This window comes from Gorilla gorilla, chromosome 3 (genome assembly GCF_029281585.2).
Source record: "Gorilla gorilla gorilla isolate KB3781 chromosome 3, NHGRI_mGorGor1-v2.1_pri, whole genome shotgun sequence".
Taxonomy (NCBI): Eukaryota; Metazoa; Chordata; class Mammalia; order Primates; family Hominidae; genus Gorilla; species Gorilla gorilla.
In genome coordinates this window covers 199,024,205-199,049,921 of record NC_073227.2, presented here as the reverse complement: position 1 = coordinate 199,049,921, position 25,717 = coordinate 199,024,205, and the positions used below count along the sequence as shown (strand labels likewise).

The following is a 25,717-nucleotide window of genomic DNA, read 5'->3' as shown; positions in this document are numbered from 1 at the left end:
TGAACGTGAAGTCCACCTGAGGAAGAAGCACAGAATCTGGAATTAGATACACCTTTTTCTAAATCTTGGCAATAGTACTTATTGACTATATGAAACCTAATATGGTAATTAACAGTTCAAGAATTCTTACCTTTAAAGTAGGTATGCAATAAAACCTCCCTCACGGTAGCTTTGAGGATAGTATAAATTAACTAAGAGTGTTCTAAGCAGGGCTGCTCCTGTCAATCTACAGAAGATGAAGGCAACAACCACTTTGACATTGTAATACTTCAAGAAGAGGAGTCCATTGGTTGTTAGAATTTTAGATATTTGACTTTCATTTATTTTTCCTATCAGTAATTCATAATATTACAGCTACCTTTTTCTCTGTTCTCTAAATCTCTCCATCAATTATTTTAAAAATATATTCCAAATTAGTTAAGTAAGGCAATTCACTTTAAAAAAATGAGTTTACAAAAAAAGTTTGTTAATTCAAGCCAGTGAATCTAAATTTAGCCTTCTAGTAAATTTGGATTTTTATTTAATTACTTTATGGTGTGTAGACTTGTAATTAGTAACAGCTGTGAATGTTCCCTTTGTAAATGTGGGGAGGATAAGTTATCGAATTAATCACATTTGGACAAATATCAAGTTTTTAAAAGAGGAAAGATTTGGGTAGATTCTTGGCAACATTTGGGAAATTTTATTAAAAGTTACAAATATATTTTCACTAACCTTGTTTTAAAGGCAAAATAGGAAGAAATATCTTTCCTCCCAACCCCAAGTTAATTATGTCATTCAACTCTTTACCTCCTAAGGAGATTCTTCATTCCCTGGAACTATTCTAAACATTTATTTTATCACCTCTGTATGTCTTTAGATGCATGCTCAGTCTTGCAAGGGATACTTTAATCAGATAATCTATTGTCTGCAGAGAGCTGGGATTTCAGATGAGCCCTGGAAAATCATCTTATCATTAGCCTATAAGCAATTTTGAAAATGGAAAGTCGAGCATATTTACTACACCTGGTGAGTCTCTAATTACAATAGTCTATATTCACCATTTACACACATTTGTCATTTTAATTAATTACTCAGGGCCTAATGAAATCCCTTTTCTGCATTATCAAATTCCCATTGATTTCAAAGAGGTACAATTTTTTGCTGTAAAGTAGCTGACTTTTGAAATCAGTGGTTTTTATACAAACAAGGACTATTCTAGAAAATGTATTCCCTATTTGGGGTTCAGGTTTTTGCCATTTATAATCATTTTTCCTTTTATATGACTGAATATAAAGGATCTATTCTGAGTATTTTAGAAGCTAATTTTTAAAATTCTGTCTTCAGTCACAATTCCCGTGTTTAACATCATTTTAAGTACTCAAAAGGTATTATTATAACATATTATTAATAATTGCTTTAAGTACATATTAAAGGCTTATTTGGTAAGTAGCATATTTGCCTGTGGGCAAATTTATTCACAGCAATATCAAGATTAATGCTCAAATACAGTACAAACATTCTCAATTATTTATACAATGCCTTTTCTCTTGAATTTCATTTTTTTCAGTTTCATTATAAAGTACATTCTTGGTTTTTAATGTATTCAGTAACTTTAAAATAGAGATTTAACCAAATCATGGAAGAAGTCATTCACAACCACCTGACAGAATTCCTCAGGCTTTGAGTAAAATGAAATTCTGGAGGAAAAACCTGAATCTTTACTTGCCTCAATTAACTAAATCAGTAGCCCACACTAAAATTGAATGGATTTAAATTGATTAAATGTGTGCTTCCCTCATGCATTACTGTTCTTTCAGCAAGCCATGCACGATTTCTAATGATAATTGTGTTTATTGTGTACTTAGACTATAGCAGGTGCTCTTCTAAGTGCTTTATGTGGAAAAAGTGAAGTTATGACCTGAGTATTTCTCCCAAAGTTCATGTGTTGGAAACTGAATCCCCAGTGTAACAGTGTTGAGAGGTGGGAGCTTTAAGAGGTGATGAGGTCATGCAGACTCTGCCCCCGTGAATGATACTGTTTTCACGAGAGCAGGTTAGTTATAAAAGTGAGTTGGGCTCCTCTTGCCCTCTCTCCTGTGTTCTCTGGCATGTGGTACCTTTCACCAAACACCAAATGGACTAAGACAACTACTTCATCATCACAACAAACTTATTGAGGAACCCTATTTTTACCAGCATTTGTAAAATGAGAAAACTCAAACACAGTGGGATATGCAACCGCCGAAATTCACACGGTAAGTGGCGCAGATTTGATTTGGCCTCAAGGTCTATACAGTAAATTATCACTTAAGAGGTAGATAGATTCCTGCAAACTGTGACTTTAAACAGCAAAAGGACTATAATGAAACCAATTTTCCTTTAGGCTAGTTGAAACAAACTAGAGTTAAATTCTTATGGCCTATTTCCGGTCACAAAAGCATCACCAAGCTTCTAAATAATGACCCTAAACACTTCTAATATAAAACATTGTATCATGAGTGGCATGAGGTCAGACATAACGAAGTTCATGCACCTTTATGTCTTTCCACAATGTTAGACTTTTAGCGATGCTATTTCAATCACGAAACTCCTAAGCTACAAGGAACTCCCAAGGGGGCGGTTCTCCATCGTACTTCCCCTTCCGTCTGTAGTCGCGCGGTTCTCCATCGTGCTTCCCTTCCCTCTGCAGTCGGAGCCACAGGCACACAGGCTGAAGCCACTCCACAAGTCAGTCAACATAGCAAACCATACGTAGTAGTGTACTTAATATAAAAATGTTATAGATTAAACATTTCACAACAAAGTAACATTTAACATTGAGAGAAAAGGGATAAGAAAAAGGGTTATCAGTGCAGGGAGAGTCGTGGACAAAATGAATGGCCTGTGCTGGTCTGGATGGTCCATCAGTCAAAAGTCTTTGATGTGGGCACAGCCTTCAGCAGCAGATGCTGGGTGCTTATCACAAATGACAGTGAGACATTGTCTGTTAAGATGGAGGTCCAAGCTGCTGAAGTCCTGCTCTTTTTGTGGCCACAGAGCCCTCTGGTGAGGACTGATAGCGGAGGAGTATGCCTGGTGATGTCCTTATCTGATTGGATGCAGTCTTTATCAACGCGGTGACCCATCTTTTCCCTGTTGGTATGATGCGTTTTGAAATGTAAGATGGTGTCATCTTCTAAGTTGGAGTTACTTATGTCTAGGGTGCTCTAAACAATCCACCTCATGATTTTAGTAATCACAATGCAAACAATATTTGAGGAAGGGGTTACAAAAGTAAAAAATTACAAGCGGCCTTGGTAATTAATTTTCTCTTGGCAGCTTGTTTACAAACTTTGTTTTACAAAGGCTAGCAATGCAGGTTTTCAGTTTATAGTTGGAAAAGAAGATGACTGCAACGAAGATAACAAAGTTCTATAAATGTTCTCAAAGATTTTAGACCAATTCTGGAATCCAGTTTTTTAATATATTTATTAGATTTCAAGCTAACCATGAGCTGTTACAAAAAGTGTGGCTAAAGGTCTTTTTGATCGTTTGCAAGAAGGTACATCTTCAGTGTAAGCCATCTAGGTATTTTTCAAATGTGATTTTATGTGTTTAATATTGCTATTCTATGTGTTACTGTCTCAGTAGTGCATGTTAATTGTGCTAATTCTGTATGGAATTTATCATGAGCCTGTTCAAGTTTCTTTGAGTTTTCTTGTTTGTCTTTGTCTGTGTGGTTTCTTCCCAAGGTGCTTCTTATTATGTTGGAGTGCCACAATGATGAACAAAAATCTCTACTTTTTATTTCTTCCATATAGTGGTAAGTTTTGAAGTGTTTGTGAGGGTGATGTTTATGACATACATCAGTTTGACAAATTCTAATTGCAAGTGTATGTTGTGCTTTCGACTTGTGTGGTTATAATCAGGTTATAATTTTTCTCTGAGCACACTATCCAAGTGAAGTTTCCTAAGACTAGAGCCATTATGGGTATTTTTGTAATGCTGATAGGTTAAGTCATCTAGTTTAGGTAGTATGTCCTGAAAGATATAGTATATAGTGTTTGACTGTTGGAATATTAATTATCTTTATATAAAATAACCATCAATAAATAGTGGCTTTTCTAGGGAAGTTAGTTGGAAATTATGTCTTTTATTTGTCTGTGAATTTGTCATTGTGCCAATATGCCAATAGTGAGTCTTCTCCTCTTAATTCACAAAAGTTGAATATACATTGCCCTGAATCGTCACATCCTAATGGTTTGGATGTATCCAGTTGAAATATAGCTGCTTTGTTCCAATTTTCTATGAATGATTTTCCTGATTGTATTGTGTTTCTTATATTGTTCCAAGTCTGAGTTACTAAAGTACTTATCCTAGTCCACTGTGTTTGCCCTAGTTTTTCACCATAAGGTTTCTTAATGTAAATATGTTGACTTTTAGATGTCTACCTTGTGATCAATATTGTAATTGAATTCCTTTTGATATTCTGTAAGAACATGGGTATGAGTTATCATTGGTTTATTTCATTAAGTGCCTGTGAAATTGATGACAGTATAGATGTGGTAGTTGACATGTAGGAATTAAGTTTATGTTTAAAATTAAATACATCTGTTTTAACTTCCTGAATTTCTGCTTTTTGTGTTTCTGCAGTGACTAAGTTTGAAATTCAATTGTTACGAATATTTATAGCAGATTTCTAAATGATATTTTTCTAGTGGTGGTAAGTTTGGTAAAATGAGCTGTATGTTGTATCCTTGTCCCTCAAATTGTAGACATCGTGGTTAGATATTTGTGACTTTAAATTGTTAGTTTTCAGCCAGGCACGGTGGCTCACACCTGTAATCCCAGCACTTTGGGAGGCCAAGGCAGCTGGATCACCTGAGGTCAGAAGTTCAAGACCAGCCTGGCTAACATGGTGAAACCCTGTCTCTACTAAAAATACAAAATTAGCCATGCATGGTGGTGTGCACTTGTAATCCCAGCTACTTGGGAGGCTGAGGCAGGAGAATCGCGTGAACCAAAGAGGAGGAGGCTGCAGTGAGTTGAGATCACACCATTGCACTCCAGCCTGGGCAACAAAGTGAGACTCTGTCTCCAAAAAAAAAAAAAAAATGTTTAGTTTTTGAAAAATATTTTGACTCTCCTAGGTGTTGATTTGTAAATTAATCTTAAGGGTTAATTAGCATGGGTTCAAATACATTTGATTTTAGTAATTTAGGTGGAGGTTTTATTGTCCCCTTGGTCCACTGTGGTTTCTAGTGGTGTGTCTTTTAGCGACACATGTCATTCCAGCATCCTCTCTCAATTATGCATGGTTCAGTGTCCCAAGGTTTAACATAGCTTTTCCAAAAGAGCTGACTTTAGATATAAATTTACATAAATGGGAGTCTAGTCTGGTTATATTTTTGTAAATAGGGTGTTGGGCCGACCATGTAACCTTATTCTATGATTCGTGGAATGGCTGGATAATAGAGAAAAAGGAATTTGACATACCTGCATCTATTTTTGTGACTTTTCCCACATTTATTTTGGTTCCTACTGTTTCCCACCAGTCAAATAATTGAAATTGTATGTTGTCTCTATCTACATCTTCAAAATTTCAGTGGGCACAATAGAAAAATAACTTGATCTCATACATATTTGGTTTTATAGGTAAATTTGTCTAATATGATCATGTTTCTTGGATCATCTTGTGTAAAGAATGTGCTAATAATCTCTGTTGTTTTGTATGTGGGTGTAAATGGTCCAAGTACTAGTGGTGAGTTAGATAACAGCAGATTGTAGGTATCTGGTCTGTGAGTACCTGTAAATATTAATTATCCCATTTTATTTGTTGTCCTTTATAAAAAATACTTATCTCCAGTGGTATCCAGGACCATAATGGGTTTCTGGAAGATGCTGACATCCAGCAATCAGTATATTTAGTAGGGATTTTGTGTAATTGTGACTCTTCTCTTTTTCCTGTAGTCCAATATGTATTTTGTGTCTGTTGGCCAGAATCCACTATTGAGAGATAGTCTTGGAAATTAGTCTAGTACTCACCTTGTAAGGTATAATATTTGCATCATATTTTTCCTTTTCTTTTATGACCATTAAAGTCAGTTGATTAAGATGAGACTGAGGGTTGCTCTTATGGAGTCTGTCCTTTTGATTTAAATGAAAACATACCAGGTTAAGAGTTTGTTGGAATATACTCATTTGGTCTAAGGTTTTTAATCCTCTTTTTATAGTTCATTAAGTCTCTCTAGGTTTCTTGCCATGGGATTATAGGTAGGTGGAAATTGCACTGTATTATATCTCACTGATCTGTCAATGCTTTTGTAGCCCTTGATGCAAAATGATTTCGCTGATCACTTTCAATTACTTTAGGTGTTTTGTAGTGAGCCACCCAATTTTCTAAGGCTGAGATGGTATATTTGTCAGATGGATGTCTACCTACTATTGCTATGACAATCCATGTACATATACATTCACAATTGTTACTGCATATTTTTATTGGTAGTGGCGCTTTAATGGTCCTATAAATTCTGTCGGCCAAAGGCATTGGGTTTGTATGTATCTTTTTGTTTAGTATTTCTATATTCATCTAGGTAGTTTTACATTGCTCACAATTAGCTATAGGCTTTTTAACTTGGTGCCGTATCACCTTTTGATTTCTGTCTGATAGCCACCCGTACAGTGAGTATATGCCCAGTCGTTCTTTTTGCTTACGTAATTATAGGAGTATTTGATTACAAGCTGCTTCTGGTATCTGTTTAAAGTCATCTCCCTGTTTTATTAAAGCTACTGGGTGTACTTCTAGTATCTCCCATTCATTGTCTGATTTTCTCCTGAATTGTAGAGATGGTAATGAATGTCTCCATGAGTTGTCTGAATTTCCCTGTAGTTTTAATTTGGGTGTGTTTTGTTTGTCAGTGGTTATGTTCCTTGTTAGTGCATCTACCTATTATATTTTGTCATCTCTGAATAATCTTTTTGGTGTGCTGATACATGTTTCACAAATATCTTAATTCTGTTTGATAATTCAGATATTTCCTCCCAGTAATATTTGTACCATATGTCTTCACTATTAATTTTGAAATTATTTTGTTTCCATTTATATGACCATAGGGCTATGCCACTTGCAACTACCCATGAATCTATAAAATGTAAATTTTCTTTTGATTTTCTAATACTGAGTGTCTGATATGGAACAACTGCAATCAATTCTGTATGCTGTGCAGAGAGTGATTTGCCTGATGTCTTCAGGATTTTTTGGTCCTTGGGTCTGAGTGCTGCTGCTGTCTGTTGGGTCTGGCCTTGGGTCATGGCAGCTGATCCATCTATAAACAAGGTATTATTCTAGACATTAGGCCAGACTGGGCCCATCTACCTGGATTGGCATGGATTGTTCTTGTCCTCAGAATAAATTCCGGCAAGTCTATTTCAGTCTTGTGAATGTCCTTGGTGAGGAGGCCTGGTTGACCCTTAAAGCCTGGATGTACCATTACCATGTGAGCAGCTTTGGATCAATTTGGATACCTGTCAATTCTTCAGAACTCAATTTTATCCAGTGAAGACAAGGCTTATGGCATCTTATTGTAATGCTGTTGCCAGTCAGAGGCTCAGTATTTTCGAGGCTTCCTGTGTAAGCCACATGTTTTTTTCAAATGGGATGTACTTGTTATTAGAGTATGGAAATTTTATTGTCCAAAATTCGACAAGTAGGATGGATTTAGTATCTGGTTTTTCTGTCCATATTGACCATGTTCCATATTTATCACTCATTAGAATTTGCAACCTAATTTGTGAATCTGGAGATGGATAATGCACTATCTGGGACATAGTGATGTACCTTTGAGTATTTCAAGTGCTAGTTTTTGTTCTTCTCCAAATGTGAAGTGTTGGAATTCTCTAGTTATGTTATCTATTGGTTTCAGGATGATGTTTAAGTAAGGCATATGCTGTCTCCAATATCCAGATAAACCTATTAGTCTTTGGCCTTCCTGTTTTTTGATGCTTTAAGGGCTTTTCTTTTATCTATCACTGTGGTTGGCATTTTTCTCCCTTCTCGTGAACATTGTACTCATGAAAATTTACAGCTGTTGTCTGGGCCTGTGGTTTTATCTATATTAGTAGTTCATCCCAGTGATCTTAAGTGTGTTATTAAAGGAGGTTTTTAAAAAAGGTTTTCCTGGTTCTTGTTTATCATTATAATGTCATCTATGTATGATACTATTTGAGATGTATACTTGGACTGGTCTATGTGTGATAATAAATTGGAAGAGCTGGCCAGGCGTGGTGGCTCATGCCTGTAATCCCAGCTCTTTGGGAGGCCAAGGCAGGTGGATCACGGGATCAAGAGATCGAGAACATCCTGGCTAACACAGTGAAACACTGTCTCTACTAAAAATACAAAAAATTAGCCAGGCACAAGCCTGTAGTCCCAACTACTTGGGAGGCTGAGGTGTGAGAATCGCTTGAACCCAGGAGGCGGAGGTTGCAGTGAGCCGCGATCATGCCACTGCACTCCAGCCTGGGTGACAGAGCAAGACTCCCTCTCAAAAAAAAAAAAAAAAAAAAGAAGAAGAGCTATTCCTGAACTATTTAGACATCCCTGATGTAAACTTTTAAATCGATATCATTTGCCTCCTCAAGTAAAGGTGGTATATTCTTGGCTTGGTCTATTGGTATGCAAAGAAAATGTCCAACAGATTTATAATTACATAGTATTTGCCGTTATAGATCGTGATCTTATTGATGACTTCTGCATCTGGTAATACTTGGCATTTTAGATGAGACTTTATTTAGATTTCTATAGTCAGTCATTAAATGATAGCTCCCATTTGGTTTTAGAACAGGCCATACTAAACTATTAAAATTATTTGAAATTCCAATTTTAATATCTTCCTTGAGAAATTCTAGATTTTTGCTGTTATTTCTTTATGTCCTCCCTTTAATAATTAATGTTCAGTAGGGTATAGGCAGTGTTATGGGTTTCATTTTAATTTGTGCTAGATTAGAGAATTTTAGTTCCTTTAAGTTTTTTAATAGGCCACCACCGATTTCAAGGTATAGGTTTAGAGTTATAGAGAAGTATAAAAGCAGAGATTGGGAAACCTTGAATTAATTTTCCTCCAAGTTCTTCTATATGGACATTTGTGTCAGAATGTCGGGAATTATATCTAAGAAGGCTTACTTGTGATATGGTTTCTAAAAGAAATGTGTATACCTATTTGTCAATTTGTATAGCTAATTGCACATATGGTTTGTTATCCCTGGATTTGATTGTTATAGCTTGTACTCAAGGGGGTTCCAGTTTTTTGATAAAAATTTTCTTGTAAAATTTCTTTATCGTTGCTGTTATTGTTTCTGAAGTTGTGGGTTTGGTCCTGGACCTCAAGAATGTATTTGCCCATACATTTTAGTATCTAGCCGGTGGCCTTGGACAGCCTTATTGCCAGTTTGGTCCTTTTGTCCTTGGTTGCTAATTATTTTGCTTAGATTGACAATTGTTTTGTCTGGGTTGCTGACTCATCTGCCTTGATTTATTTTGCCAAGATGGCTTACGTCCATTTTGAGTGAACTCTGGGACTTGTTTGAAAAAAAAAATATATATCTACACGTGTATATGTATACACGTGTAGATATATATATAGTGTTTGAAAATATATATGTTTGAAAATATATATATATACGTATATATATATATAGTATATATATATTTTTTTCAAACAAGTCTCAGAGTTGTTTGTATATATACATGTATGTATACATGTATATATGTATACATATATACATATATGTATGTGTGTGTGTGTGTGTGTGTGTGTGTGTGTGTGTGTGTGTATAATGGTGACTTCCTGAATTTATTTTTTGGTGTTTATATCAGGTTTGTCATAAATATTACCTTATGGGTTCCTAACTCTGCAGAAAGTTTGAAAGTTTCTAGTATAATATATCTTGCAGGGTTATGTGTGCTTGAGAGAGCATTCATGTAGGAGACCTTCAGGTTTGGTGGTGCTCCTAATAGAAGTGCTCTTTTAATTTCATTTGTAGCTGGAATTTCAAGTGGAGTCGCATATTGGTTATATCTATCATATACCATCCCTAGGATAGCCGATTTTTTTTTGTATTCTTTTGTGCCTGTGTTAGATCATTCCACTTGAATCTGTCTCCTAATTTTGTTGGGTCTAAATATGAATGGGCAGATTTCCAGGCTAATTGATTTAATCCCAGAGGGATAGGATGCTTCTTGGGTAGTTTGTTTTTAGTTCTAATAGGCGATCATTTAGTAATGTGTTTTCTGCGAATGTAGGGATCTGATGCATTTTTGTGCCTGATAGTTCTGTGATGTTTGCTCCATAATCCCATAGATGGAGGAGCCAGTCTACATCTGTGGTCTGTCTTTAGCAAAAATCTGTTCTTATTTTTTGTAATTCTGCTCTGGCGTATTCTGCTTCCTCACTGATGTCCTGAGGTCTGCCATTTCCATGATTATAATCTAAAACTGTTTTCTAGTTACTATAGGTCTTGACACATATACCTCCACTGCAGGGTCATCATAATCTACTAAATTCTCTAAAATGGGACCCAGGTCCCCATTTGGTCCCAAGGGTCCTCCCTTAAAGTTACATCTGAAAGGAATTTTCCTTAAAATCTTATGAGCTATCTATTTGCCTTTCTTGGGATCCCTGTGTATCTATTAGATACTTTGCATTACAAGTACGGAAATTTCTTCTCTAGGGACTCTGGTAATTAAGGGTTTAATATTTTGGGGGTCCCTCAAGTATGACAGTATATCCTCGTGGCATTCATCATACAGGAAGCTTTTTTTTGACTTCCAACTCTGTTGGGTGCCTCAACACTAAGTAATGTATTTGGACAGTGAGCCCTCTATGGCCATTGTTTCCTAGGGCTGACACATTATGCAATATTAGTGGCTACTCTGTTTAGTTTCTTAATATATAAATATTTCAGTTTCTCACCTTAACCAACCGTATGAGTGGAGGATATGTGATAATTCACTTTCCTTTCTTTCAGCCAAATGACAAGTTTGTTTTGACAACCACCATCTCATTGTTGAGACCCTGCTCAGTATGAGCCTTTCTGGCTCCACCAGCTTCTAGCTTGGCACCAACCAAGACCTTGTCAGCCTTCAGTCTACATGGCATGGGTACAGAAATCCTATCACCTAAGATTTCCCTAAGGAGCCGGGCTTTCAAGGTGAAGCAAGATTATGTACCTTTTTAGAGAGAGTGGCAGGTTGTTTTGCAAAACAGCTTGGTTTCTAATTTAAGTCTTAGTAGAGGCTTTGGCCTTAGGAATTTTCTTAATTTAGTTTTTATAGTCATGTGATTATAAATGCCAATTGATTTTAGTTTTGAAAATGTGTCTGTGGAGCAAAAGCACTGACTATGCCAATTATTGTGAGTGACAGAAGGTCAGAGATAACTAGGCCCATGCATGTTTTTGTCTTTCCACAATGGTCAGGCTTTATTAATGCTATTTAAATCATGAAAGCTACAAGTTCCATGGAGTTACCAAGGGAGCAATTCTCCTTAATCCGTCCTGTTCACTCAGTAGTCACAGCCACAGGCACACAGGCTCAAGCCACTCCACAAGTCGGTCAACATTGCAAACCATATATAAATAGTATACTTAATCAATATGTAAATGTCATAGACTAAACATATCACAACAAACAAAGTAACATTTAACATTAAGTAAAAGGGGACAGAAAAAGAGTTAATTTAACCAGTCCAGGGAGAGACGTGGATAAAAAGAGTATCCTGTCCTGGGTCCGGGTCATCCATCTGTCCATCAAGAGTATGTGATGTAGGCAGAGCCTTCAGGAGCAGATACTAGGTGCTTATCACAAGTGACAGCAATATGGTGTCTTTTAACACAGTGGTTTTGAATTGGTGACGTCCTGCTCTTTTTAAGGTCACAGAGTCCTCTGGTGAGGACTGTTAGTGGAAGAGTATACCTGGTTGTGTCCTTATCTGGCTGGATGTAGTCTTTATTGATTAGGTGAACCATCTTGTCCCTGTTGACATGATGCCTGTAGAAATTAAGGTGGAGTCTTTTTAGAAGATGTATTATAGTTACTTATCTCAAAGGTGCTCTATACAATAGGTTATTGGAAACTGCAACTAAAAGCAAAACAACTATAAGAAACCAATTTTTCTTTAGGCTAATTGACATAAACCAGAGTTAAATTTCCAGGGCATATTTGTGGTCACAAAAACATCACCAAATATCTAAATAATGACGTAAAATAGTTGTCATAATAAACATTAAAATAAATGTGAGCTATATGTACATTTAAGAAAGATAAAACATGTAAAATAAGTATTTACCTGCTTACTCTAGTTCAGGGTCACAGGTGGCTAGAGCCCTTAGGGAACCAGACAGGACCGACACTGCCAGGACACCAAAGCATGGCAGGGTGGCTCACACACACCCTAACTCACTCACACGGGGATCATGGAGACTTGCTAGTTCACTAACGGACACAGCTTTGGGACATGGGAGGAACTCACAGTCCCCAGAGAAAACCCACACAGATGCAGGGAGAACATGTAGACTCCAGACAGACAGTAGCTCCTGGAGAGTGATGTTTTTCTCTCATCGACATGACAGCAAAATGAGAACCTGCTGCACAACCAGAGTCTGTGCTTCTAACCACTACACCCCTGCTGCCACCATGTTTATTTATTTATTATGTTATAGCATAAAATGCTTGAAAATTAAAGCCTATTCTTATCCCTCTTTATCTCTCTTGAAAGGTCATTTAAAAACAAGTGCCAAATGTTTTCTTTTTCTTTTTTATTGACATGACACATCTTATTAAAAACCAGGCACAATTAGTGGCTAATTTAATATATAAACTGGCTCTCTTACTAAATCTACAATTTGCTTGGTTGGTTGGTTTTTTCTTCTGCTCTGTTTTTCGACAGCTTTATTGAGGTATATGTTACATCCAAAAAACGTCATTTACTTTAAATGAACAATTTGAAAAGTGTTGAGGTGTTGTATGTGTTCATATAACAATGACCACAATGGAGATACAGAATTTTACCAATATCTTGAGCATTTCCCTCAAGCCCCTTTCCCAGAACCCTAGCTGTAATCGATCTGTTTTGATGTCACTTGCTTTTTCCAGAATGTCATCGAAATAAAATCATGTGTAGTATGTGTTATCTGAATTCTTTCACTTAGCATGATGTTTTGCAGTTGATCCAGATTGTTACATGTGTCAGTTGTTTGCTTCTTTTAATTGTGTGTGAAGTCCGTATTATGCTTATATCAACATTTTGTTAGGCATTCGTCTGTTGATGGACATTTGGATTCTTTCCAATTTCTGGCTACTATGAATAATGCTATTAGCAACTTTTTTATACAGGGCTTTTTATAGATATGTATTTTCATTACTCTTGAGTAAATCTCTAAAACTGGACTTGTTAGGTCATAAGGAATTTTAGCTTTAATTTTACAGGTGACTGCTAATCTGTTTTCCAAAATGACTGTACAATTTTGCATTCCCGCAAGCAAAGTATGAGAATTTTAGTTACTCCATATCCTCACGAACAGATGCCTTTTTAATTTTAGCTAAAGTGGGTATACAGTGTTATGATATTGTAGTGTTATTTTGAATCTCTCGGATGACTAGCGATTTTGAGCTTGTTGGCCATTCATATATCTTCTTCTGTAATGTAGTTGTTAAAATTTTTGACGCATTTATGGATTTTGTGTCTTCTTATGTTTTGGATAATTCACTGTTTCATTGTTTGGGTTTTTTGGTTTGCTTTTGTTTTTTGTTGGTTTATTGTGTTTGTTAAGGAAGATACTTAGAACACTGAATTACGATATTTTATCTTTCCTAACATATTCATTTAAAATCATAGAACATCTTTAAGAACTAGGTTTAGTTTTGTCCAATATCTTTTAATTTGTTGTGTTGACATTTCCATTTAATTCAAAATGTATTCTCATTTGCTCTGATTTTTTTGTTGACCCATGAATTATTGGGATCATTTTTGTTTAATTTCAAAGTATTTGGAAAATTTTTGATATGCTTGCTTTATTATGTTTCATTGTAATTATGGTAGAGAATTGTAATGCATCTTGTTTTGTTGACACTTCTGTCTCAGCGTGTTGTCTATCATAGTGAATATATGCCATCCACTTGAAAAGAATGTGTGCCTGTGGAGTGCCCCAAAATATTAAATAGGTCACATGATTAATAATGCTGTTCAGCTGTTACATGTTTTCGCTGATATTTTAAATCGAGTTGTTATATGAATTTCCAAAACAGGGGTGTTAAGATGTTCCAGCTATTTTGTGGGCTTGTGTAATTTGTCCTTTAATTGCGTCCATTTTTCTACAGGTATTCTGAAGCTCTCTTATTAGGTCACATACACATTTACAATTGATGCAGTTTTAAGGTGAATTGACAATTTTTTTCATTAGGAAATGTCCCACTTTTCTTAAGGTGATAATTATTTTTTTACTAAAATCTATTTAGCAAAAGTTGTACTACACTTCTTAAGATTTCTTTGTTTGCATAGCATATATTTCTGAGACATTTGTTTTCAACTTATGTCTTTCATTGTACTTAAGACATGTCTTCTTTTTATCCATTATGATAATCGGTGGCTTTGTATGAGAGTCTATTATAGCTTCATGTAACAATTATTATGGTAGCACGTTAGTATATGTTACTCTATCTGATGTTTCCTCTTATTTATTGACACATTTTAATGTTCATCTAAACTTATTTTTATTTTGTTATTTAGCAGTTGTTCAAGTGATTCCTTAGTTCTGAGTTTATTCTATGCTACTTTTCATAAAATGTAGAAAGTTTTAAATCAGAAAGGTGAACTTATCCTCATCCTCATGTTTTATATCATGGTAGAAATCAGTAACTTCACATCTCTCATTATTCTTTTTTTAAATAGGCCTTTAGGTTTTCAAATATTTTTGCCTTCATTTTCTCTTTTCTGTCTGTATGCATTTGCTAGGCTGCCATAACAAAGTATCACAAAAAGATATGAGGATCATAAATAACAGAAATTTAGTTTCTCATAGTTTTGAAGGCTAGAAATCTATGATCATGAGATGAGCAGAACTGGTTTCTTCTCAAGACTCTGATGAAGAATCTGTTCAATGCCACTACCTTAGCTTTTGGTGGTTTCTGTTAATCTTTGACATTCCTTGAATAGTAGAAGCATCATCATGATCTCAGCCTTTATCTTCATGAACAATCTCCCTTTATGGATGTGAGTATCCAAATTTCCCCTTCTGATAAGACACCAGACATATGGAATTAAGAGTTCATCCTATTTTCACATTACCTCTTCTTAACTAATTACATCTGCAACAATACTATCTCCAAATAAGGTCACATTCTGAGGTACTAGGAGTTAGGACTTCAGCATACAGGTTTTGAAGGGACAAAATTCAACCCATAAAACTCTCCATCCAGAAATCAAATCATGTGTGTATTAAACTATTTGATATTATCTGATGGTTATCTGGGCCTCTATTCACTTATTAAGTTGTTTTCTAAGTAATAGTTTTAATTGCTGTATCTTCCAGTTCACTGCCTCCTTTATCACCATTCCTTGAGGTAACAGTTATATGTTTAAATTTTCAGTTATTGTTTATTTTTATCTCTGTAATTTCCATTTGTTAATTTTTATTGTTTCCATCGCTCCATTAATGTTTCCTATATTTTTGATCTTTGGAAACTTTTTTTTTTTTTTTTACATCGAGAATCTTCTTTTTAGCAGTTTTAAAATCCTCATGTGCTAATGTTATCTGGTTTATCTCAGGGGTTTGGTCTCAGTTAATTTTTTAATATTGAAAATGGATCCCACATTATAAATTATTTGCATATTAGATAATTGTTGCAGTGTACCACGGACATTATTCATGTTACATTGAGAATATGCATTTACTCATTAACTTTCTGATGTGTCATTTCTTTTGTTCTAGCAAACAGGTTGTTTGGATGCAAAATGTGCCTCTTTTTTGGGTAGCCACTCATGATTTTAGTTTTGATCTTTTAATTTTAGCTGAATGCATTCATTCTGGTCTGTAAGTGAATGGTTGAGTCGTCAGCCAGGTATGCAAGATGTTGTAATTTAGGTATCACTTGTCTGGCTCTTTAGTTGCCTGGACTTTGCCTTTTCTGTTCAGTGGTCATAGTTGCCTGACATTCAATTTCTTGGTTTCTCAGGCCAACAATACTGAGTTTTCCACTGATATCCACTATTTGGTGCTAACTGTTCCTGCCTTTAGTCTAAACATAGCAAAAATGGGTGCAATCACTCTGTTATGCCCTCCTCTGCGTGTGAATGTCCTACCAAAATCTATTCCTTTTGTCCATTCTCCAGTGCCTTCAAGTATTTGCTTTTTAAATTAATAATTATAGAGTATGTAGCTGTGTGTGGGTCAGTCCAGCAGTTTTTTTAGTCCACCTTTACCTAAAGGGAAAGTCCTGTCTGATTTTTTTTTATTATTATTATTATACTTTAAGTTCTAGGGTACCTGTGCACGACGTGCAGGTTTGTTACATCTGTATACATGCGCCATGTTGGTGTGCTGCACCCATTAACTCGTCGTTTACATTAGGTATATCTCCTAATGCTATCCCTCTACCCTCCCCCCACCCCATGACAGGCCCCGGTGTGTGATGTTCCCCTTCCTGTGTCCAGCTGTTCTCATTGTTCAATTCCCACCTATGAGTGAGAACGTGCGGTGTTTGGTTTTTTGTCCTTGCGATAGTTTGCAGCCATTTCTTCACATTAGTGACCTTTAGGCATGTGAGGATTGCTAAAAGTTTACCATGTGGATTGTAGTTTTAGAGCAATAATTAGAGAAGGGGGATTAGAAATATTATAGTAATTATAGTAGCAACAGCAGTAGTATCAATAATCATAAAGTAGTGATCAGAGAATACTTTGGGAAGGCACTGTGCTAAATGTTGTTCATACACTCCTTTACTTAATCCTCACATTAATGTTGTAAGTTAAATATTATTCTGGTAACTTACCCAAGGTCAGGCTGCTTCCAAGATACAGCCTTTGAAACCAAATCAGTTTGACTCAAAAGCCTGCGCACTTTACTTCTATATTCTGTGATTGCTTTTTGCTTATATTTATATCAATGCTAATAATATATCTATAATTATTATTATCATGGCATATGATAAGACAGTGACTGGAAATGTTTCATAAATCAAAGGCTCACATCATCTATGTCTCATTTATAATAAAAAATTAAAGAATTTCAGAAGTGGTAAGAGAGAACTCTCCAGTGTTGACTAAAAGGAAAAAAAAATGTTACTCTAGGCAAGTAACTTTCTTGAAATAGCTGAGTTTGGGATCTGACTGAAGACCAGAATGATTTCAAAGGGAGCTCTCAGTTGGTTACACATTTTGAAGCAGGGTTCAGAAAGTGAATTTTAATTTTAATACCACATAGATAAGCATTTTCTTTCAACTTCTGTCTTTCAACATTTCTTTCAACTTTTTTCCTAATGTATCCCCCAAAATTCCAGAAAAAAATATTCAAAATAAACTATTATAAAATATTTTATCAGCTCAATAACAAGTTCTCTAGTATTCAAGTTTTGAATTAAAGTTGTGGTTCATAAAAATTTGGGTAGTCTGATCAAAACTTGAATTAATATCAGAACCTCAGTGCGTGCAATAAGCATATGGTTAAGGAAGAATCCATCAGCCAATTCCATCGAATCTAGTCATCCAAGGAAACAACTCTTGGATGTTGTTTGTACATCCAAACAATTGGATGTACATCCAAACAAATTGGATATACTCTTAATACTTTCCGCCAATTTCATTTAGACAGTTTGTTTACCTATAGTGGTCACCTATGCTACGAAGAAAGAAACATTCTTTTACTCTGTTTTAAGTAAACATTATGTTAATTATGAATTATTAGAATCAAATATGGAAAGGGGGAAAGCTATCTGTTACTAATTTTCATATATCCACTCTGCTTTAATCTGAGTGTCCAAAGGCACAGCATGTTCACAAAGAAATTCAGTATAAAATGATCAATACCTCATTGCTTTAAATTATTAGTGTATTTAAGTACCTGATTTATATTTATGTTATTATATCTTAATAAATTAGATTACATATGTGAGTTTCAAAAATTAATCTATCAAATATATTTTATGAGTTACACAAAAATAAGCAACAGTTTCATGTTATTTTATGCATTTTAAACTTTCTAACATCATAAAGGAAACCAAATGCAAATTCCTAATTTTGTACCCAAGTCAAAGTAAGTGTCAAATATGCTAAAGGAATAGCAGTTCAGAATGTTCCATCTAGCTTCTTGTGATGAAGTGTAAATGTCCTTAGGGTGGAGAAGAATCAGCAATAACAGTCAAGAGGAAGTAGAATAAAAATACCTGTCAAGTAAAAACAAAAGCCCTAAGACTAAAAATATTTTAAATAGTGAATTGAAAGTTATAATAGCTGTTGAATCAAGTATTCTCTCATTATTAAGATTTCTTCTCTGGAAACTTTAACTGGAGTTTTAAATACCAGTTGTATACAGTATTGAGGAAAAATGCAATTCTGAGTAAATAATCAGGTTTTAAACTAAATGATTCTTTTCTCTTTAGCGAAGACACACACAAAGATTAAATGTTGAAGTTAACAATTAAAATTTCATAAAGAAATAGAATTCTAAACTTTCTCTGAAACATTTCTACACACATATACAAAACTTGAAACACATTTTTGAGGATGGATATATTATTTATATAATGAATAAATCTCTGATTTGACTTACTTTTCCTTTTCTTGATAGACTCAAGTTTAGTTTTGAAACTATGTATTTAGAAGAGCCATGTTAATGATAGGCTCCTTTGGCGAACAGAATCTGAGATGCTCTCATTTTTCCAACCCATTGGTGCTTATGCATTTTCATAATCCCTTCGCTTTAGTGTGGGAAAGATAGAATTTGCTTCTAACCACTAAAATATGGTAAAAGTGCTGAGATGTCACTCCCATCATTATAGGACTTTACATGATATACTATCTTTCTAGCAGATTCACCACTGTGCTGTCCAGCTGGCTCTGAAGAAGCAAGCCACCACATTGCTCACTGCTCATGGAGAGGAACACACATGGAGGAACTGTGCATAGCCTCCAGGAGCTGAGTGTAGCTTCCAGGTGACAGTCAGGAAAAATCTAGAGCTCTCAGTCCTACTACCGAGGTAAGGAAATAAATTTTGCCAACAACCTGACCAAGCTTGCAAGTGGATTCTTCTCCAGGTAAGCCTCCAGATAAAAATGTGGCCTGGCTGATTCCAGAAAGCACCCTTCCTAAACCCTGAGTGGAAGAATGAGATAAATCATGCTGAGATGTTTGTTCAATAGAAATAGGTGAGAGAATAAAGATGTGTCTTTTTTTTTTTAAAGCCACTATGTTTGTAGTATATTTTACAGATAATTTATATAGCACTATCTTAAAATCATAAAAATTTCTATTCTTAAAAAAATGCATTCTTTTTAACAATTTTACTAATTGCCAAGCAATTTGGAGAATGTGCTAATTTATTATTAGATTGTTTGCCCTAAAATGACTAGCAATCACTATTGAATTAAAGTGTTTTAAAACTTAGTTTTATATCTATAACTTGGTTTCTATGAATATTTAACATCTTAATTTGATTCAGATATCAGAAGCTGGTCTATGCAGCCAAAAAACAGTTTTCATTTAATTTATAGTTATGTTTTATATATATATATATATATATATATATATACATGCACACACACACAACTATATAGTTATCTATGTATATGATTACAAGAGGCAATAATGAATACTGGAAAGGGAGTTAAATTTGTAAATGTATGTAAATATTGACTACTCAAAACAACAGTAGTGTTTTGTGGAGTTTTAAATGTATTGAGAGAGGAAATTATGCAGACAGCAAAAGCACCTGAAGGAGCAATGTGTTCTGAAGTTCCCATGTAGATTTACTGCTGAAATATTTGTATTACACTGAAAAATGTAAGAATATGTAATGTAATCTGTAACATAATTAAATTATTAAAAATGAAAGAATATCACATTATTAAATGGAATTATGGAACAATTAAAAGTATTTATTAATTTAAAAGAAGACAACATAGGAGGGAAGGTAGGATCTTAAAATAAGTGAGTCAAATGGAAAACACCTAATAAAATTATAGGTAAAACTCAGCAATTTCAGTTATATGGAATATGTGGTAAATTCTCAAAATTAGGCACTAATATTGTAGAGCTGGATTTTATTCTAAACCTAAATCTATCAAAAGTTTTGTTGCAAATATAAAAGATACAAAAGGGTTGAAAGAAAATCTTGGAAAATGATATGCCATGGAAAGGCTAAATAAACGTGACTTAAAAGCAATTAACATTACTAGCTAAAAGATAAAAATTTTGTAATAATTAATTATAACTATTTTGTAATCTTAAACTTCTATATACTTAGTAACATAGCTATTACCTATATATTGCAAAAATTAATCCAATTGATGGGAAAAAGTAACCTTCAATATTAAAAAATACTTCAACACCTCCTCCAGTAGCTGATAGAAGGAATGGAAAAGTGAGCAAGGAGTCATTTTCTTTTATTTTTCGTTTATATATGAGAGTTGTACTTATTTTGAAGGTATGTGTGATATTTTGATACGTATATGCAATGTGGAATAATGAAGTCAGGGCAATTGAGTTATCTACCACCTCAAACATTTATCTTTTCTTTCTGTTGGAAACATTACAATTATTCTCTTCTAGCTATTTTGAGATATATAATAAATTATTGTTAACTATAATTTCTCTGCTGTACTATTGGATACCAGAACTTATTCTTTTTATCTAACTGTATCTTTGACCCTTGATTACCTTCTACTCATCCTCCTTCCTTTCCCTTCTCAGCCTCTTTAATTAAAATATAATTTAAAATATTTTTATTCCTATAGAAATAATCTGGCATCAAAAAACAACAAAAATTATATTTTTTTCTCAGTTGCCATGAAACATTTGCCAAATTTTATAGCTAAGTCAAAGGAAATCCTCAAAATGTTTAAAATATTAAAATTTTTTATTTCTCTAAGAAATGATAACTGGAAAATTCCTAAGTGTGAAAACATCAAACCACATATCTTAGAAAATCCTAGAATTCAAAAGAGAAACAATGGAAATTAGAAAATATTTAGCTGAATACTAAACATATAAATTCTTGCAGGGTATAATTAAAGCATAGTTGGAATAAAATGTACCGGCTTAGATGAATATATCAAAAGAATATGAGTAACAAAAGATTTGAAATGTTTTCTAATTCAAATTAGGGGAAAAAAGCAAATTAAACTTATTATGTAAAAAGATGTAATAAAGATATGGGTAGAAATCTAAAAAATAAAAAATGTATAATAGAAAAGTTAGACAAAGGCAAAAGTTGATTTTTTGAAAAGATTGATAAACTTGATAAACACTTCATATCACTTATTAATTAAAAAAAAGAAAACAAAAATAACTATATGCCAACATTTAAAAGGGGACATTACAACACTATTAATATTATCATCATAATAAATGTATGTCAATATATTTGAAAATTAGGATAAACATGCTAAAGCTGACAGAATAATAAAAGATTTGCATATTTCATCTATTGAAGAAATTTGAATGCATTATTAAACACCATCACAAAAGGAAAATAACTAGTTTATATGACTCCATCTACAAATTTCTTGAAACACTCAAGGAGTAACATCAGTTGTATACAAAGTCTTGAAGACAAGATAAAAAAAGAAAATATTTACCAAGTATTTTAATAAAGCTAGCATAATCTTGGCATTAAAATAAATTTTAAGATATAAAATGAAATTTCCAAAAATAATTTCTGGAAATAAATGTCTAGAACTATCTCTCTTGTAAAAATAGATGGAAAAAAGAACATAAATAAATCTATAATTATGTACAAGATAGTCTACCCCAGCTATTTGTAGGAAGATTGGTCATTTAGCATTTGACGTATTAATGTATTAATGCTTTAATATATTCTGCCACAATAACAAAAAAGGAGAAATCAATGTGACTATGTCAAAAGACGGAGAAAAATACTTGTCTTCAATAGACACAGAAAAGACATCTGATAAAATTTGTCAGTCATTTATATTTTGAAATTCTTAGTATCTGTGTCTAATAAAAACATGTATAAAATCTCCACTAAATACCATATTCCCATGGTGAATTTTAAGGCCTTGCCTCTAGAATTTGGGAAAAGACAGGGATATTTAAAATCATGCCTTTCTATTCAACATTACACTTGTCATTCTAGCCAAAACGAAATGCAGAATAAATATTTTAAATGTGGATACAATTTGGAAAGGAATGAAAAAAGGCACTATTTGACATAAACACAGAAAATATAAAAGAATCTATACAGCGTGACATAAAAAACTGCAATCACATACAAAATAAAGAGCAATGAACATATGAAAAGATTATTAAATGTATTTTTTATCTGGTGATACAAATTCATTCCATGAATTATTACAATGATTAAAATTATAAGTATAATAACTGTAATAATTATATATATATAATTATTGTAAATAATCATAATAACTATATATATATAGAGAGAGAGATGTCAGTGTTGAAATCAACAAACTAACTCAAATGCATATGGAAATACATATGACCAAAAACAAACAAGATTGTATTCTGGAAAAAGTACATCACTGGAAGACTTAGGATCTATTATAATGCTAGTTTAATTAAATTTATTATCTGAAAATTATATTAAGTGATCAGAAAAACAGTCCTGAAATACTTCTACACAAACAGAGTCACCTGGTTTATGGCAACAGTGACATTGCAGTTTAGAGGGGAAACATGGACTTTCAACTAAGGGTGCTAATTCAATGGAATGTCCTAAAGTAATGCCTACTTGATACTGTGCACAAAATTCTGTTCTAAATGCATTAAAGTTTTTCTTGCCTTTTAAATTTGAAATCAAACAAATGACAAAACTTAGAGGAGCATTCTTGTGATGTTAGAGTAGGCAAAGATGTCTTGAAGAGGACCCAAAAGCATTAATCCTGCAACAATATATTGATGAATTACATTATATTAAAATTAAAATTTCTATTTTTCAAAAGGCAGCTTTAAGAGAATGAAAAAGCAACCTGCAAATAGACAATCTGAATAGGCATGTCCACTTAAAAAATTGAATCAATAATGAATAACCTTCCAAAACAGAAAGCCTCAGGCCCACATGTGTTCACTAGTGAATTCTACCATGCATTTAAGAAAAAAATTATACAAATTCTCTATAATCTCCTCTAGAAGACAAAATCAGAGGGAGTACTTTCTAATTAATTCTGTGAGACCAGAGTTAGCCTCATACAAAAATTAGGCAAGGAGATTATAAGAAAAGAAAACTACAAAACAATATCTTTCATGAACGTGGATGCAACAATCCTCAGAAAAAAGTTAACACATTCAAATGAATAATTTATGAAAGAATTATACACCAGAACTAAGCGGACTTCATCCCATGTAGGTAAGATTGGTTCAGAGTTCAAAATTAAACTAATATAATCCATCACATCAATAAACATACAAAGAAAAATCACATGATTACATCAATAGATGGAGAAAAGTCATTTGACAAAACAATACTTAATCCTGATTTTTTAAAGAAATGCAACTCTCAGCAAATTAAAGTACTGGGGAACCTCTTCAATTTGATAAAGAGTATCTACAAAAAAACCTACAGCTAACATCAGACTTCGTTTTTTAAAAATAAGTTTTTCCACTTAGATCAGGTAAAAGACAAGACTGTCCCCTCACATCATTCCTTTCCAACATCATACTGAAAGTGCTAGGCAGTAAGACATGAAAAGGAAATTAAAATATAGAGGTTGAGAAGGAAAAAATAAAACTGTCTTTGTTTGCAGATGACATGACTGTCTATGTAGAAGATCTAAATGAACTGACAAACCTGGAGTCAGTAAGAATTTATAGCAAGGTTGCAAGATACAAAGTTATTATATAAAAGTCAATTGCTTTCGTGACTTACTATATCAATAATGAACAACTGAAATTTGAAATTAAAAACACAATGCCATTTACACTAACACCCAAAAAGATGAAATACTTAAGCATAAATCTAACAAAATATATACAATATCTATGTGAGGAAAAACTATAAAACAGTGGTGAAAGAAATCAGAAAAGAACTCAATAAATGGAGAAATTTTATGTTCAGGGATAAGAATATTCAATATTGCTACGATGTCAGTTCTTCTCAATTTTACTATAGATTCAGTGTAATCCCAATCAAAATCTCAACAGAAATTATTTTGTGGCTATTAAAAAACTAATTCTAAAGTTCATATGGAGAGTAAAAAGACCCCCAAATAGCCAACACAATATTGATGGAAAAGAATAAAATTAGAGGACTGACCCCACCCAACTTCAAACCTACTATAAAGCTACAGTAATCAAGACTATGTGATATTGGTGAAAGAATATGCAAACAGATGAATGGAACAGGTGCAAGACCCACTCAAATGAAGTCAACCGACTTTTGACAAAGAAGCAAAAGCAGTTCAATGGAGAAAAGATAATCTTTTCAACAAATAGTGCTGGACCAACCAAACATCCACATGCAAAACAATATGAATCTAGACATAGTTCTTACATCCTTCCCCCAAACCAAGCAAGAATAATCTAAATGTAAAATGTAAAACTATAAATCTTCTAGAAGATAATATAGGAGAAAATCTAGATAACTTTGGATATGGTGATGACTTCATATTTAACACCAAAGGTATGATCTATAAATAAAAGAATTGATGAGCTGGACTTCATGAAAATTAAAAATTTTTGGCAAGAGAGTGAGACTACAAGCCACAGACTCGAAGAAAATATTTGATAAAGGACTGTTAACTGTAATACAAAAATAAGTCTTAAAACCCAGCAATAAGGAAACAACCCAATTAAAAATGGGCAATAGGCCCAAACAAACACTTTACCAAAGAAAATACACAAATGGCATGTAAGCCTGTGAAAAGGTGCTTGATATCAGGTCTTGGACAATTGCAAATTAAAATAACAATGAGATACCACTACACACCTATTAAAATGGTGTAAATCCAAAACACTGACACCACAAAATGCTAGTGAGGATGTGAAACAACAGAACTCATTCACTGCTAGTGGTCATGCAAAATAGTAAAGCCACTTTGGAAGTTTGATAGTTTCTTACGAAACTAGACATACGCTTACCATAGGATCCAGCCATTACACTCCTTGGTGATTATCCAGAGGAATTGAAATTTATGTCTTCACAAAAACCTGAAAAGGGATGCTTATAGCAGCATTTTTTTAAAGAATTCAACTTTTATTTTAGTTACAGGGGTACATGTGCAGGTTTGTTACAAGGGTATATTATACCCATGTAGTGAGTGTAATATACCCAGTGGGTAGTTTTTCAACCCACGTCCCCTTCCCTCCCTCCCCGCTCTATTAGTCCACAGTACCTGTTGTTCACATGTTTTTGTCCGTGTGAGCTGAATGTTTAGCTCCTGTGTTTAAGTGAGAACATGCAGTATTTCATTTTCTGTTCCTGCATTAGTTTGCTTAGGATTATGGCCTCCAGCTTTATCCACGTTGCTGCAAAGAACATTTTATTCTTTTTTACGACTGCATAGTATTGCAT

The 25,717-nt window shown here is 33.8% G+C and overlaps 1 long non-coding RNA gene across 2 annotated transcripts in view; it reads left to right on the top strand.

The window, feature by feature from the left end:
* Positions 1-2,034: 2,034 nt before the first annotated feature.
* Positions 2,035-25,717, top strand: part of LOC129532918 (uncharacterized) — a 218,796-nt gene continuing 195,113 nt past the window's right edge. Inside the window, exons 1-2 of one of the 2 annotated variants that reach the window (XR_008678856.2) lie at positions 2,035-2,237; positions 19,041-19,207. This is a non-coding gene — a long non-coding RNA (uncharacterized lncRNA). Of the gene's footprint in view, positions 2,238-11,055; positions 11,170-19,040; positions 19,208-25,717 lie in introns of those variants that run through there. The other variant, XR_008678857.2, reaches the window with a different exon arrangement.